This window comes from Patagioenas fasciata, chromosome 1 (assembly GCF_037038585.1).
Source record: "Patagioenas fasciata isolate bPatFas1 chromosome 1, bPatFas1.hap1, whole genome shotgun sequence".
NCBI lineage: Eukaryota > Metazoa > Chordata > Aves > Columbiformes > Columbidae > Patagioenas > Patagioenas fasciata.
The window spans coordinates 186,138,934-186,153,605 of NC_092520.1; positions in this window are offsets into that span (position 1 = coordinate 186,138,934).

The window sequence follows — 14,672 nt, forward strand, 5'->3', positions numbered from 1 at the left end:
GCCGGAAACCAGGAACCGCACACCTGCTCACTCTTCCCCATTCTTGAATTGGAAGAGCAAAAGTGAGAAAACTTATGGGTTGAGATAAAGTCAGTTTATAACAGGTAAAGCAAAATCTGCACGCACAAGCAAAGCAAAACAAGAAATTCATTCATTACTTCCCTTGGGCAGGTTCATGTTCAGTCATCTCCAGGACAGCTGGGCTTCACCACATGTAAGGGTTACTTGGGAGTGATGGCTATAAATGCCAACAGTCTAACTGCCCCCCCTTCCTTCTTCTTTCCCCAACTCTGTATGCTGAACATGACATCATATGGTGTGGGATATCCCTTTGGTCAGTTGGAGTCAGCTGTCCCAGCTGTGTCCCCTCCCAATTCCTTGTGCACTCCCAGCCTGCTCTCTGCTGGGGTGGTGCAAGGAGCAGGAAAGGCCTCGACTGTGTGTGGGCACTGCTCAACAGTAACTAAACCATCCCTGTGTTATCAACATTGTTTTCAGCACAAATTCAAACCACAGCCCCATGCCAACTACTGTGAAGAAAATTAACTCTGTCCCAGACAAAACCAGCACTGTGGTTTTAAATGAGAGAGTGAGAGCTGAAATGAACGTAGGGGAGCAGACTGAGAGCAACTGAGACAGAAACTCTGAGCAGCGGAGTCATGAGGAAATTGAACGGAGGCGCGTACGGCTAAATGAATTGAGATGGCAAATAGGAATCTGGAGGAGTTGGTAGGGGACAAGTAGGGGACAAGCAAACAGAAATATAATAGAGAGTGTGGGTGAATATGAAAGACAAATGGCAGAAACAAAGAGCCACTTAGAATAGGCAGGCACGATCAAGCTGTGTAATTACAAAATCCTGCTGTGACTGAACGCCTATGCAGTGATTGAATGGACACGTACCCCGAGTGCAGCACTTCAAAGAGTATGGCAATGGTTTTCCTCTCTTTTGTTTCCGATTCATCCCCCACCACCAGTCAGCAGCGATATATGTGATATCATTGCTCTCTGTGTGAGCAGCAGCATTGCTGGTCATGGACGGTCACAACAGCACAAACGCCGGTTAATCTAAACCTTCCTGTGAGCAAACACAAGGCTGGAGGGGCAGCTGTAATTAGTTCCCAGTCAGCAGCATGGCACTGGCAGTGGCAGAATCAAATAGTTCTTAAAAGCTTTGCTTTACTAACGCTATGTGGAATGTCATTTATTTTTCCATTTATTGTTAGTTTAGACAACAGAATACATTCTCAACTAATATATTTATAACAAGTACGCGACATAATGTTACAGGAGAACAGTGGGTGTCGCTGTTAAGAGCAATTGGCATCTCTGTTTGCCTCTATTTAGTATGTATTTCAGAGGCTTTATTACAGGTTGTCAGGTCACCATGTTCTGAGCACATCTTGTTTGCCGAATTAATTTTTAGTTCTAATTGTACAGCCTGAGCTGAGTTAAAATGCTTTTTTTTTTTTAAATTAGACCAGCGCCTTTTGAATCCAAAAATCCAAAGTACAGCTAGCTGCACTCTTTCAGAGCTGCATTTCTAAACCTCCCATGGGAAAAATCCCTTCCAAACACATTAAGTTAGAGCCAATAAAGGACTGAGGCATCAAATGCAGAATTGAGATACTTAAATCCAGAGTTACAGTACAAACCCTACTGCTCAGCTGTTGTATAACCTTGTACATAATTCCTCATTTGACCTCCAAGTTCTTTGTGAAATCCTGGTTTCCTGCAAGCATACAGCTGCGGTTGCTTGTATCTAAATCAAGACACTGAACAGAGCAGGCTTTTAAATCTGATGTGAATTACCAGAGCATGACTTACACATACCCCAAAGGATCAAGATTCTCAAAAGATATAAATACAGCTACTTGTTTTGAAGTAGCAGCATTTAGTCTACAAGCAGAATGTAGTTAGACAGGTCTATTGGGAAGCGAAAGTTTCCTGCTCACTTTTTGGTTTCAGTTTCTGGAGCTCAGGAGTTCCAGAACTGCTCCATACATCCCAGATGGTATGTACCGTCTGACGGTATATACAAGAGAGACACTAACTGCTGTTGCTAAGATGTAAAAGGAAATGGTGACTTACTCCTGCATTTTGTACAGCTCCTAATTCATTCAGAGTGCTAGATGCATATCCTAAAATTGCCTGCTAGACCTCAAGGACTGCAGACAAAGTGAATAGTTTCCAAAACCTAATCATGTTGCCATAGAGTTTAGGCACTGAACCACCTTCTCCTGTAAAATTCATGCTGTGGAACTTTCCAGGAGGCAATTCTCAACTTTATAGCCTAAACACATACCTCTGAGGCACACTGTATTTCTTTGGAAAGAAATGTTGTGCCCTTAGGGACCTTTTTTGTAAAACAGTAATTTTAAGGTTAGTGAGTTTAGATGTGAGTACCTGAGATGACAATGGTTATATGGCTGAGTGGGTTTTGGTCTCTTGCTCTCTGCTCCCTCTGTATCTACACACACACACAGACACACACATAAAATTTTTGGGTGTATATAACCTGGCCATTCATCTGTCTGACCACTTTTGTCCACCCAAACAGACCCCGGTCCATTCATTCTGCATGGACTTTGGCCAGGCAAACAAACTCCTTTGTGCCAACCCTACTCATGCTAGAGGGCAGTAACAGGCAAAGGAGATGTGATGGAATTAAGACTTTGGCTCCGTTTTCACCCTCTGGCTGCTGGTCACACGTGCATACTCAACTGCATTCTTGCATAAACTCATCAGTAGTACACACTGTATGTAGTTTCCAAGAGCACGTAAACTAGTCAAATCTAATGCAGCCATCTATTACTGCACCACATTTCAGTTCCCATCACTCAACCCTGAAGCCACTTAAGACGTGATGCAACATTTTTCTTTCAATACTGAGAAAGTGTCTCTGGTTTTTGTTGCATACTTCATAATTTTTAAACATTTTCTAAACCATTTTTTTTGGGAGGGGGCTCTAATCCTTACAATCCTGCATGAGCTACTGAAGCTGTATCTTGCAACAGCCTTGTCAGGAGCTAAAAATATGAAATTTAGTAGTAGAAATTAGCAAAATTACTCTCAAGCTTTTCCCAGATTACAGTTACACAAATGCATATATCCTTTTGCCTGTACAAATTATGGCATTACACTGCAGGGTTTGAGTCTCTCATTAAAATGAATCTTGATGATAGTATTCACTCTAAAGCAGCCACATTTTGAATTTGCTCAGTTTTATATGTTCGCAGTTAAGCTTACAGGTCTCATTTTCTGCCTCAGAATTCCATTCAGACCTCCAGGAACTCTTAAGGCTTAGCAAAAAAAAAAAAAAATATTGGAACTTCATGATATAAAGATGTTACAGTTTAAGGCAAGGCAGCAGTAAACCCTCTTACCTCCCACCACCCCTTTTCCTTTAGATTGGAAAGATGATGGAGAAGATAAAAGAGAGGGAGGAGAGACTTAGGCTTCAAGTTGGAAGGTTTTAAAGGGTTTTATTAATGCTACTAATAAATAGAGAGTATATACAAAACCAATCTTGAGTTCTGGATGTGGAGTTGGCGTCACTCCAGCAGCAGAGCTGGGTGTGCGGAGCTGGCAGCTCCAGCAGCTGCAGCTCAGGCCCCCAGAAGTCATGGGTGGGACTTCACAGCAAACCGGAACCTGGTTGCAGGGATGCAGGGCCTGAGGCCTGTGGATCACAGGCAGACAGACAGGGTCCTCTCCAGATACCGGCCATGGTCGAAGAGAGAGTGACCCTCGTGATCACCCTCTTATGTAGGGGGTATGACGACTATGGGATGGGATACTCAGCTGACCCTTAGTCAGTTCTAGTCACCTGTTCCATCCACCCCTCTTCAAACACACCCCTCTCACAACAGAACATGGGAAAACTTACCAGTCTTTCTTGGCTACCATAGTAATAAATCTAAACATGAGCTTCTTCAGCATTCCGTTGGTCTTCTTATCAGCACCGAGTACAGCATCCTAGGAAAAAATATGCAGGCTAAAACTCAGAAAAGTACAGCCACCTAGAAGAACTTAGCTGAAAGAAAAATCACTAAAAGAGAACTGGTCTTGTTTTTTAAAAAAACAGGACAAAAGATTATCATCTGAATATAAGTTTTGCTGATAAGCACCTTAGAAAATTGTGTGAAAATGTGTTCAATTATGGCCAGTTGAATTCTTCAGCAAACTGGTCTGTAAGAAAGTATTTATATCTGTTGCAGGGAAAAAAATGTCGTAATATACTCTGGGTTTATATACTTAGGGCTAGCTCTAATGCCAACTCGAAGCACCTGGTCTTGACGTTTCTGCCTTTTTCTGTCTCCTTCCCATCCCTGGGAATGCATTGCCTTGAGGGAAGCAGCCAGGAACAGCAGGGTGACCAGCTGAAGCTCCTTGGTTTCCTTGGTCAATAATAAACCTGCAGGGACAGCTGTGGTTGGAGCTCCACCATTGCCAAGGCTTGTGAACGTCAGTGTACTCACGTGAAGGATTCCCAAGTGTTGTCCTAAATCCTGTGCTGAGGACAGGCATCTGCATTAGCTCTTCTAAGAGCTGCATGTTGTGGTACTTTGCCACTGCTGATGATATATGCAATATCTTATTCATCAAAATGGTTACCCAGGGAGCTAAACAAGTGAGAGCTGCTCTCTTGACTCTACTTCACCAGGTAACTATTAAATGAAATTTAGTTAGGCAAACTGGAGGCATGTATATAATTACCGTTCCCTGCTCACCCACACTGGGAGAGTTTTAGCAGGAGAGCTTTACCCTGGGCTGGCAGCCTGTTAAGGAGAGCACTTTCCTGTGCTGGGAAGGCTGTAGAGGATAGAGTGCTGCAGAGTATTTTCTGGTGGCAAGCAACTAACATACCACATGTACAACTAACTACTGAGACAGAACAAGACACATGACAAGAAAGAACAAAATCACCCCTTTGTTCTGGTGGGCTTGACATTCATCTGAGTTTAATTTGGGAATCTGTGTCCCAGGCTCATCAAATAATATTTAACATAATTAAAGTATATTACATATAGCCTTAATACATGCATACTAACATCAACATAGTTCATGTCACGTAATATTTAACATGAAACTATGCATTTGCTCCAAAATGTGGTCTGGACTCCACAGCTGCAACCACCTTGTGGAGGTCTCCGTGCTGGTCACAGATTTACTTGGAAGCTACATATGGATCAGCCACATACTGGCTGAATGCTTTAACCACGGGATTACAGTGTAAAAATTTAAAAGAGGAGGTGCTGCCTCTTCTGGTCATATTTTGGTAGTGTCTCCCTTTCTAGGAGGAAGGCCATGGGAGCTCCTATCAGGTTGAGCACTTCAGCCTTGCATGTGAGCTAAATACTTAGCTACCTAGCATAGTCATGGTATAGGCATGCCTCAGTCATGGCTCTTTGCAAATCTAGTGAATGTTAAATGCAAGGATATATGTTCATACAGACAATTACCAGCAAAGAAGTGTCTGTGAGGTCAGGCCTTGACCTTTTGGATCTCATATTTGAAGACACTGAGTGACTGCGTATGCCAGGTGTCATCTGGATACCTATATCCCTTTTAATGTATTGCATTTGATGTATTGTATGTATTCAGTTAAATTCAATAGCTCTCTCCAGGTTAGACTGTTCCATTCCAAGTTACATTGCTGTAAATCCAAAGTAACTCCACTGAATCTATTTGTTAAACCCTCTTTTTAAATCATATCCAGATGACTGACTTCAGTTTTGCGACTAAGCCATAGAATTAGCAATTTCTCCTAAAAAGAAAGAGGTAGTTTGCATTAAGGATTTTTTTCCTAGATGCCTGAGACCTAGGATTTAAGAACAATGGGGAAAAAAAAAACCAACCTCTGAAACATTCAATGTGAACCTTCAGCTTTTAACACACAGTAAAATATTTATTTTTAATAAAGACTGGTGCATTTATTGTGACTTAGTTAAACTAATTTGCAAATCCTGAGCAAGTCAAAAGCCTGGAAAAAGATCAAATAATGTATCTTCCATGAATACTAGTCTAGTTTTGTCAAAGTGTCACGAATATATTGTGCAGTTAGTATAATGATGGCAAACTGTTATACATGTTGGTTGAGAGACAAAAACATCCACTTCTTTTGTGTCAGTTATAAAGCACACTTTTATAGCATGCACAGAGATTATAGGATGAACTAATAGCAAATATCAAATAAAATTCCTGTATTTTCTGAGGAGTGCTGTGAATCATATACACTAACCCCCACTACAGTTTTGATTAGGGGCCTTACTAGGACATAATTCACCAGCAAATTCTGTGTTTGAGGACAAAATATAAATTAAAGGTCTACATTCTAAAATATTTTTGTTTACAGTTCAGAGTATATAGGATCGATGTTTGGGGGGGTTGTTGTTGTTTTGTTTGGAGTGGGCTTTTTCATTCCTTTCTGTGTAGTTTGGTGTGAAAAAAGCATAGGAGGAGCGGTTTTCTGGATTTATGACTGGAGAAGTAAGGGGAAAACTATTTTCATTATTTAATTGGCTTTTGCAAATGGAGACTAAGTACTTTAAAATGTGTAGAACAGCATCCGCATGATGCTGTAATCAAACTTTTGCATTTTTTAATTGCATGCTGCATATCAAAAACCATTTTTGAAGTTCTGATGTGTAGCATCACTTGATTTCAAAAGACATTACAGAAATAAAACAACTACGTAGTAATTGCAATTTTATTGCTTCAATTCTCCAGCACATGAGGCGTTTCAAGATTAGTCTGTTGAAGATTATTTCCTTTGAACTATCTCATTGTAAATGGTTGAAAGAGCTTCCACTTTCACCCTGAGTATGTACAAGATCATATGTACATTTTTCTTACTCCTGTTAGATACAATGATCTTCGAGGAAGGAACTGAAAGAAAATTATGTATGTTGAAATCTACCTACAGCAAGAACATTTCAGTGAGCCAGTCTTGAAATTTAAATACTTTTGTTTCAGTTGTACCAAGAATTTCAGTTATGCACAGAAATGAGCAGCTAGTCCCAATTTAATGATGCATAATCCTATGAAAAACTCTTACTAATAAGCCACTAAATTTAAAACAGTCTTTAGTCTGAAGAGACAAACCAACACAAATGGTTTGAGAATACAAACACTGGAAAACTCGTGTTGCTTAAACAGTTTTATGATGTCATTTGAATAATAGTAAACTGTCTTCAACACATCCTCTCAACACCTTCATTATCCACCTGTCTCTGCTATTTATTCCAAACACATTTGGAAAAAAAAAAAAAATCACAAACTAGAATCCCATCACAACCTGTTTGTGCAAAAACATTTCCCTTTTGAAGAACTGAAATGTTTTTTAGCCTGAATGTTACCTGCAACCTGTGCTGAGAACTCATACAGCAGAACTTACAGAACTTACACTGCTTAATAACCTGATCACCCAGGACCAGCCTCCCCTGGGGAGTCAGTATTTCAGTCATTCTGAGCTATATATTCACCTATTTTCTGGCTCTGCTATGCCATGATTTCCCACTGGAAGGCATGCTTAAGGATGGGAGCATGGCCTTTTGCTTGCATTCAGCTATTCTGACTATGCTGTGCAGAAGCATCATTTAATAGCCACTTACTCAAGTGCAGGCAAAGCAGGTAAGGCAGACCACTCATTCTTCCCCTGGCTGCTGTATGACCTTGTCAATATGTTGTTCTCCAGGCGGGGTGCACAGAGTAAGTCACCTACAGAAGATGTGAGGAGGAGCCACAGCAATTTGTCTGCTCCAGATACAAGTAAATCCAACTGCAGCAATACCCTTTGCAATGTGCTGCCGATGCACCACAGCCAGACTGAGGATTTAACAGTGAGATAAAAAACCTGTCTGACATTATTAATTAATATCTCTATAGTGCTGCTAAGTGTGTTGTGCAAGGACAGCATGGGACGATGCTTTCTTGCCTGTGAGATCCTGCCTCACTGCAAACCCTCACAGGTTACAGAGCACTAGTTTTAAACCAGCCTCTCAAAATAAAGACGGGGAGCCAGGCAAAGCTAAGTTGCTGTGGGAACACTGTGTTCCTTCAGGATTGCGGCATGGATAAGTCCATATAATGTTAATTTATTGTTTGAAACTTGTCAGTATTATGTCAACAGTAAATTCATTATATAGTTTAAATAAAGTCTCCTTTATTTTGGAATCGTGGTGTCATTTTGGTTGGAAGAGACCTTTAAGATCATCAAGCCCAACTATAGCCAAAACCTAACACTAAACCATGTCCCTAAGAGCCTCATCTATATGTCTTTTAAGCACCTCCAGGGATGGTGACTACACCACTTCCCTGGGCAGCCTGTTCCAATGCCTGACAACTCTTTCTGTGAAGGATTTTTTCCTAATATCCAATCTGAACCTTTCCTGGCACAACTTCAGGCAATTTCCTTTTGTCCTATCACTTGCTACTTGGGAGAAGAGACCAACACCCTCCATGCTGCAGCCTCCTTTCAGGTAGTTGTAGAGAACCATAGGTCTATTTCAGCTTCCTTTTCTTCAGGCTAAACAGCCCCAGTTCCCCCAACTGCCCCTCATCAAAATTGTGCTCCAGACCCTTCACCAGTTTCATTGACCTTCTCTGCACTCTCTCTAGTATTTCAATGTTCTTCTTATGATGATGGGCCCAAAACTGAACACAGGATTCAAGATGAGACCTCACCAGAGCTGAGTACAGGGGAACGATCACTTCCCTAGTCCTGCTAGCCACACTATTCCTGATACAAGCCAGGACGCTGTTGGTCTTTTTGGCGACCTGGACATACTGCTGGCTCATGTTCAGCCGCCTGTTGATCAACACCCCCAGATCCCTTTCTGCCAGGCAGATTTCCAGCCACTCTTTCTGAGCTTGTAGCACTGCCTGGGGTTGTTGTGACTCAAGTGCAGGACCCGGCACTTGGCCTTGTTGAACAATTGGCCTCAGCCCAGTGATCTCGTTGGTCCAGATCCCTGTGTATGGCCTTCCTGCCCTCCAGCAGATCAACACTCCCACTTAACTTGGTGTCATTTGCGAACTTACTGAGGGTGCACTCTATCCCCTCATCCAGATCGTTGATAAAGAGATTAAACAGATACTAAACTGGCCCCAATACTGAGCCCTGGGCAACAACCACTCCTGACCGGCTGCCAACTGGATTTGACTTTTGGGAAGCAGACTCCTGTCCATGGCCTTTGTCTTTAGAGAACCAGGTAGAATCAGGGATAAACTTGTTTTCAGAACAAATTCAGGTTAGTCTAGCTGCAATATTTATTCATCTATGTATAATCAGTTTTTCTAGGAAAAAAGTGTTACAGCCCTATGCTTCACAACACACAAATTATCAGAGGAAGACTGGAGCAGCAAACTAGCCAGATGTTTTGTCAGCCCAGCAAACCTTCACAAAACAGATTTCCATTCTGCCAACAGCAGCCACAGCTTTGGTTCCTTTCGTCACCCAACCAAAGCAACTCATCTCAACAGTTGTAGTTTCCTAATTAGTTTGAGTTACACGATCATAGCTGACATTTTAGCAGCCAGTTCTGGAACAGATTTATTAATGATGATCAATTATGACCAGGTGGAATTTCTGACAGATGATTTTTTTTTTATTTTTACCTGACAATATATGGTGAGTCTTCAATTAGATAAATGCAGTTAATGAGCTGACCCTGCCATCTGCTGTCATTTCTGCTGCTGCTTCCACAGTTTAGTGCCTGCTCAGAGTCTCCCAGGTCAGTCCCTTTCCTTTGGCTCAGCGTAGAATACAAATCTCTGTAATGAGCCAATGCAGTATTGAAGATCTGTCATTCAAGCTGTGCCTGATTTAATCTAGCACAACTGCTGAAAGCTTCACTTGCAAGGTGGGCTCGTGATGTCTTCGATATAAATAGAATTGAACCAGAAAAGGCTCACTATAAGGATTTGCAAAATCCACTAAGATCCTCAGTTCTCAAGCTAAATAAATGTATGTTGGTGGGTTTTTTGTTTGCTTGCTCGCCTTTTTTTTTTTTTTTTCCCCAGACCACAGGAACAGTAATACCAAAGGAGAATGATAAACGGCAATTTTGTTTTAGAATTTGACATTTTAACTCTTTCTATGTTCTTTGCAGCGCTGTAGCTCATCACAGTTTATACTTGCTACAGTGCACCAAAGCCCACCAGCACCAATGAACAAATGTAAAGGTTGAGCAGATACTTTGAAACGTAACTGTGATTTCATGATGACGACTGAAGCTGAGGCAGGGGAAGAACTAAAGATGTGGGAAGGTGCAGAGGACAGAGCCAGGTTTTTTCCAGTGGTGCCCAGTGACAGAACCAGAGGCAATGGGCACAACCTGAAACACAGGCAGTTCCCTCTAAACATGAGGAAACATTCCTGCATTGTGAGAGTGATGGAGCACTGGCACAGGTTGCTCAAGGAGAGGTTGCAAAGCCTCCATCCTTGGAGACATTCATAAGCCGTCTGGACGCGGCCCTTGGCAACTAGCTGAAGATGGCACTGCTTGAGCATGGGGGGTGGACCAGATGACCTACAGAGGTCCCTTCTAACAACCATTCTGTGATTTCTTGAAATGATTCTTTGTGCCTTCCGCCAGGAAGGTTTGAACATGGGGAGAAGAGGAGCAGAAAGTAAATACATCTCTTAAGGAAAAACACGTGACCCTGTATCTCTTAGTGTCTGTCCTTTGCCATTCAGACACTTGGGATGTGTTACAGTTAACGGTGGAGGTGCTTGCAGGCTTGACTTTATTCATGAACACAATGCACTCCCTGGAGCACTGTTGACTCTTTTCTAGGCTTGGGAAGCTATTTTTAATCTGCATTCGACCAAGCAGTAAATTCACAATTTAGAATTGGTCTTTACCCTTCGAAGGTTTGGAATCAAGAGCCAGTTAAAGAACTCGTCTGAACATGACCATCTCTGAGCTAAGAGATCACATAGCACTGGTGACAATCTTTTCTGTCTTCTTTCTTCTGTCCTTTCCTTTCTCTGCGTGACTGAGAAAAGCCCCATCTTCTGCAGGTACAAGAATAACAGCTACATTCAAACCTACATGGACACCAGAGAAAGCCACCTTCCAGCATTATCTCACACACAGGGGAAAAACCCAGTTAAGTATGGGGTAAACATCCAACACTTCCCAAAAAGTAGCAAGTATTGCAGAGGTCAAAATAGATCTTTATGACCTGAAAAACAATTCTCTCTCTTTTTCTCCCTGATTGCTCCCCTATAGACCATGTCTGCACCTTCAAAGTAGGAGGTTATGATTTGCTTTGATTTTGCTCGCATATCATCATGCAGGTCAGGTTTTACAGCTAAAAAAACTCCACTGAATTATAGCTTTAGGGATATTGACAAGATGTGCTTCAGTTCTGAGACAGAACTCGGAGGGAAGGAGGACTGGAAATGCAGGAAAACTCTCCTTGGCAACATAAACCACCTCTGTCCAGCGTACACAATCTTCCTTTGCTGCACTTAATGGCCTGAGAAGAGCGCAGCACAGTAATATTGGCTGCTTCATCTCCTAATGCACTAGCTGGAAAAAAAAAGAAGAGTTTATTGATGTGTTTTATTCATTGTAAAGTGTATTGTGGTCATTGTTGGATTTTTATTTCCTTCAGGTGGGACTAAATTCATTAGGTATTGGCTGCTTCCATCCAGCTCTTCTTGGACACGTGCCAGTTTCTAACAACATCAATTTGAACCTTTGCACTCATTTTACTGGGTGTTGTATCACATCCTCAGATGTGCTACGGTGCTGTATTTACAAATGTCAACTGAACATCTCAGAAACAAGCATGGTGGTCAGGGTGCAGCAAACTGGCTGCTCCAGACAGCAGCCCTGCAGCAAGCCCTCCTCTGGTGACAGATGGCAAAAATGAGGCTGGCACGGGGGTTCAGAGCGCGTGGGCAGCTGGTTCTGCAGGGCGCTGGGCTTCGGCTCTACCAGAGCATATTCAAGGTGTAAGGACAAATCACTGCATGAGATACATGCCTTGAACAGGAGCTGACCCAAAGACCAGAGCAATGGTCTCTCCAGTCATCTTATGCTCAAACTGTAGATTCAACATTTCTTCGCTCCCTGTACAGGAGTAATTTTTGTCTCTCCTTATCCCACGCTCAGCAACTCTCTTACAAATACCGTGTCTACCAGGCATTATTTTTTCTGTGAAAAAAGGATCAGGAAACAAGGCAAAGGATTTCTATTTACAGGGTGTGCTGGGACTGAGTTTCACCCTTTGGCAAAACTTAATCCCTGCAGGACATTACCTGCACCCCATCTCCTGGTTCTAGTAAATTAGTTTAGTCCCTGTCCTTGAGCTGTTGCTATGTCTGTGAACACAAACTCCTACAGATACTCTACAGGTAAATGTTCCCACCCCCCCCCCCCCCCTCGGCTTTTCTTCTGAAGGCCCTTGTGACCCTCCCCCGGGAGCGCATATGCGCCTGTGCTGTGACCACTTTGGGCTGCGCTCCTAAAGTATTCCCCATGGGCTGAAGTAGCTCCTCACTGACTGCCTTTCTTTTGAAAAGCAAGAGGAGACACTTCAAGGGAAGTCAGGTCAAGGAAAAACAGCAGCAAGAGCAGTCTGTCACAAGCAAGCAAGAATGTAATGCAGAGAATCCGTCTGCAAAATAATTTCTAAGGTAATGGAACAAATTGAAATACTCTAGTGAATCTAATACCAATAGCAAGTGAATGATGTAAAACATTTAAACATATATCTGAAATTTCGGCAGCTATGAGAGCAGCTGTTTCCTGTGAAATTGAAACATGGATTTGCTCCCTAAAATATGGAGATGTTCACTGCAAAACACACTATCAATTACGCACTATGGTGTAAGAAAAAACTGTCTAGCAAAATCAAGGAACTATTTTAAAGAACTTTGGGATTTAGAAACTCTTTGCCCTTGCAACTCATGGCATTCAGACTTCTCTGTCCTCTGGCATCTTTCCTTTGGTAAGCTATGGCAAAAGTGGAAAAAAAACCTCCCCAAAGCAATTGTAGAATAAAAAAAAAAAAAGCAAAAACCATATTTTGTCAGCACTTCTGGCTTCCCTTCTGCCCCCTTCAGCACAATCAGCAGTTAAGCTGGTATAAAATCATGCTACAATAGCTTAAACAAATATATTTGATGCTCCCATTTTGGCTAACATTTCGGTTTCTCCCGCTGTTTTTTTTCCTGTCTGGGTGAATACACATTTGGATTAATTATCTAGCCATCAAGGGGTCTGCCTAATTTTATTTGCCCCCCCTTTTTTCTCACCTGCTTTTCCCTTCTTCTAACACAATCTTCCTGCAATAAATACAAACTCACCATCAGTCAGTTAGAGAGGAACTGTGAACTGTGTCCTTAACACAAGTTCAAACCTGGGGAAGTTTGGCCAGCTGTGCCTGGGAGGCTCATGCCATAGGATCTGTTCCCACTGAAGTCTGCAAAGCCATGAGCCTCTCATTACGAGCACACCAAGTTCCTTATTGAACAATCCAAGTTTAAAAAATATTTAATGTTCTTTCTTCAGCAGCCTTATTTTACTACCCAGAAAGTGTCACTCCATCCTGATGCTAAGTGCACGTGAGGTATGCAGCTCTAAACCTTTCATATTCCTAAAGCTTGCATATTTTGTCATTTAATGACAAGATTTTTTGTTAATGTCATCCAAAACAATCATCAAAGTTTCCTATATGAAATATATGTGAAAAGCTGAATTAAAATGACAGGGAGAGGATAAACATGTTAAATTAATATGGAAAGAGCTTTCTCTTACAGAATCCAGTTCAAGTTGAGAATCTCAAGGGTTCCAGTGGTGAACATCCTTTCGCACTGTCCCAGCCAACAGGGCTTTGCCCTTCAGCATCTGGCAAGGTTCTACCTGGATCATCAGCATGTTGTGGGAAAACCTGGCTACCAACAGCTCTGGAGCAAAGAGCTGTGTCTGTCAGCACCTGGGGTTACTGATCCAATGCTGCTACATGCGTCGCTGAGCAGTTACACTCAAAACAAGATGCTTTTAATAATTTATACCTCAGGCATTGACTCCTGCCTATTGGTATCTTTCTGCTCAGACACTGTGCTTTTTGCAGATGCTGTTGGACAATCTGTGAACAAGAGAACCATTAGGCAGGAGGGCAAGGTGCCACCTTCATAGAGCCAAAACATAGAATCATAGACTGTCCTGAGTTAGAAGGGACTCACAAAGATCAAGTCCAGCTCTTGTCCCTGCATATGACAACCCCACAGTTCACACCAGGTGTCTGAGGGTGTTGTCCAGTCTCTTCGTGAACACTGTCAGGCTTGGGGCTGTGACACCTCCCTGGGGAGCCTGTTCCAGTGCTCCACCACCCTCTGGGGGAAGAACCTTTTCCTAATGCCCAACCTAAACCTCCCCTGGCACATCTTCCTGCCGTTCCCTCGGGTTCTATTGTTCAGTGCCAGAGAGCGATGAGAAGATTGACACATGCAAACAGGGCCATATCTGGACTACCCTGAAACCTTTACTATCAAGGGTTCACTTCAGCTTTGTGCTTCTTTCAGAACACAGACTGTTGCTTATGATCTGACTTGAGATATCATGATAAGATAGAGAGGCATTAGCCCATCATGTAAACCGGTCTGAACTGCATCATTTCAAAGCCAGCCAGCCAAGCTTTGGTGCCATCCC